Source organism: Phoca vitulina, unplaced genomic scaffold, assembly GCF_004348235.1.
Source record: "Phoca vitulina isolate PV1807 unplaced genomic scaffold, GSC_HSeal_1.0 scaffold57, whole genome shotgun sequence".
Classification (NCBI taxonomy): Eukaryota; Metazoa; Chordata; class Mammalia; order Carnivora; family Phocidae; genus Phoca; species Phoca vitulina.
Window position 1 is genome coordinate 2,737,431 of NW_022589760.1, and position 3,170 is coordinate 2,740,600.

Genomic DNA, 3,170 nt, shown 5'->3' on the forward strand with positions numbered 1-3,170 from the left:
TGCCTCTTGTCCTTTTTTTTTTTTTTTTTTTTTTTTGGTGAGTTTTTCTATCTTGTCATTTTGTCCAGAGGAGAATAGATGATTGAGAGAACAAAATGCTAACAGGGTAACAGTGACCCCAGAAAAACATACACTAAACAAATCAGAAGAGACCCGAAACTGGGGGAAAAGAAAGCGAAAGAAAGAAAAAAGAAAAAAAAAAGAATATGATCAAATATGATCAGGCTGATGAATAGATCAGTGCCACACACTAGATTTTGGGTGTATTTTGGTCTTTTAGAAGAAACTGACTCCCAAAATTTTAAAGAAAGAAAAACTTATATATGTACAAAAATAAGTGTAAATGATGAAGAGATGGAATATGGCTGTAAAGATGAAAATTATAAAATATTTTATAAAAAGAATTGATAAGATAAGAAGTTGGTTGGACAAAGAAAGAAGAGAGAGAAAAAAAGAAAGGAGAGAATGTGATCAGGCAGGAGTCTAGAACAAAGCCATACCCTAGAGATTTACGGTATATTTGGTCTGTTAGAAGAAACTGTATCCCAAAATTTTAAAGAGAGAACAACTTATATGTATACAAAAAACAAGGTTAACTACAATGAAGGGATAGAATATGACTCTAAAAATAAAAAATAAAAAAAGATTTTAAAAAAAAAGATTGATAAGATGTTGGTTGAAAAAGGGAAAAAGAAAGATTCCAAGATAATAGAAAAAGAAAAAATAAAGGAAATTTTAAAAATTAACTTTGAAAGACTAAAGAATCATGGGAGAAAAAGCCATGAATTCTATGTGCTGTATTCCCCTAGTGCTGGAGTTTTGCCATTCTCATTGATCAGTAAACTTGGTCATGGCTGGGTGTTTTTGCTGATCTTCTGGGGGAGGGGCCTGTTGCAGTGGTTCTTAAATGTCTTTGCTGGAGGCGAATTGCCCCTCCCTTGTCGGGGCCAGGCTAGGTAATTTGCTCGGGTTTGCTCTTAGTAGTTTTTGTTCCCTAAAAGCTTTCCATACAGCTTTGAAGGACAAGAAAGAAAATGGCAGCCTCCCAATCTCTGCCCCAGAGGAGCCGAGAGCTCAGGGCCCCACTCCTCAGTGAGCCCCCAGAGAAAAGCAGTCAATCACTCCTGTCTCCCTGGTCTCCCGCTGCACTCCATGCTCACCCAGCCTGTGACCGAGCATTTCTATCTCTGGCACAAGACCCCGTTTGGAGTCTCCAAACCCAGCAGATTCCTGCAGTGCTCTCCCGCACTGCTCCTCCCAGGAGAGGAAGAGGAGTCTCCCTGGATCTTCCACTTGTTGGGTCCCTGCTTCCAGAAAGTTGTTGCTTTTCAGACAGTTGATGCTATACTTTTCTTCAATCTCCTATTGAGTTTGTAGGTATTCAGAATGGTTTGATACTTCTCTAGCTGAATTTCTGGGATCAGATGAAATTTAGGTCTCCCCTTCCTCCACCATTTTGCTCCTCCTCGCATATATCTTTTTGAATTAACTTTTTTTGTTTTCTTTGGGTAAACTATACTCAAATTTAAAAATTAAAGTATCTTTTAAATATGCAATTTGAGACCTGGAAAATATTATACAATGGATTAAATTATATAAAAATTATTAGATTGATTTTTAACACTTTACAAAGTATTTTAACAGATGACCAGAATAACTGTTTTTGTTTTGTTTTGTTTTGTTTTGTTTTGTTTTAAAGATTTTATTTATTTATTTGATAGAGAGAGACACAGCAAGAGAGGGAACACAAGCAGGGGGAGTGGGAGAGGGAGAAGCAGGCTTCCCGCGGAGCAGGGAGCCCGATGTGGGGCTCGATCCCAGGACTCTGGGATCATGACCTGAGCCGAAGGCAGACGCTTAACGACTGAGCCACCCAGGCACCCCTGTTTTGTTTTGTTTTGTTTTAGCATTATATTAATTTATGAAAGTTGGATTTATTTTCTGGTTACAATGAAACTGATGTAGGAAAGACATTAAGGTTCAAAGCTGATGGCCAGGAAAGAATTCTTGAGACATCTTTGGTGAAAAAAAGGTGGTTTTATTAAAGTACAGGGACAGGACCGTGGACAGAATGAGCTGCACTGAGGTCATGAGGAGTGGCTCATTATATACTTTTAAGTTGGGAAGGGGTTAGGGATAGTGTAAGTCTCTCAGGAATTTTTGAAGCAAGGTTTCCAGGACCTTGAGGGGGCTAGCTATTGTTAGGAAAATGTCATTCATTACCATCAAATAAAAGTATATTTTTGCAACATTATTCACAGTAGTCAAAGTATGGAAACAACCTAAGTGCTGTTGATGAGTGAATGGATAAAGGAATATGCTTTATATATACAATTAAATACTCTTCAGTCTTACAAAATAAGAAGTAGGAAATCCTGCCATTTGTGACAGTATGGATGAACCTAGATGACATTCTCCTAAGTGAGATAAACCAGACACAAGACAAATAATGCATGATCTTACTTATATGTGGAATCTTAAAAAGTCAAACTTATAGTAACAGAGATTAGAATGGTGGTTACCAGCGACTGGGAGTTGGGAGAAGTGATGTGTTGCTGATCAAAGGGTACAAACTTTCAGTTATAAGATGAATAAAGTCTGAAGACCTTTTATAGTTACTAATATTGTATAATATACTTGACATTTTTTAAGAAAGTATATCTCAATTTTTCTCACTACAAATATAAAATGGTAACTATATGAGATGATAGATACGTTAATTAGCTTGATTGTGGTACTCATTTCACAACGTATATGTATAGCAAAACATCATCTTATACACCTTAAATATATACAATTTTATTTTTCAACTGTAAGTCAATAAAGCTGGAAATAATAAAACTATCCCTGTTACCCCTTATCATAATTAATGATTCTTCTGTCATAGATTTGGAATATTGAATGTCTTCATTAGGAAATTACATGGGGCAGATCTCAGGTTATGGTAGTTCATTGGCTAATTACCCACCAAATACACAAATTTAAGCCAAATTACACATACATATATAACACTATGTAACCCCACCATGTTTCAGAGTACATTACAAGCAATATATAAATGAATGTGTCATGATTCTTCTTTACCTGCTTGTGTTGATCAATTTGCTGACAATATTGTAATGAGTTTTATTTTTCTTATAGATAATATCCCTCATAGACAACAATAGAAC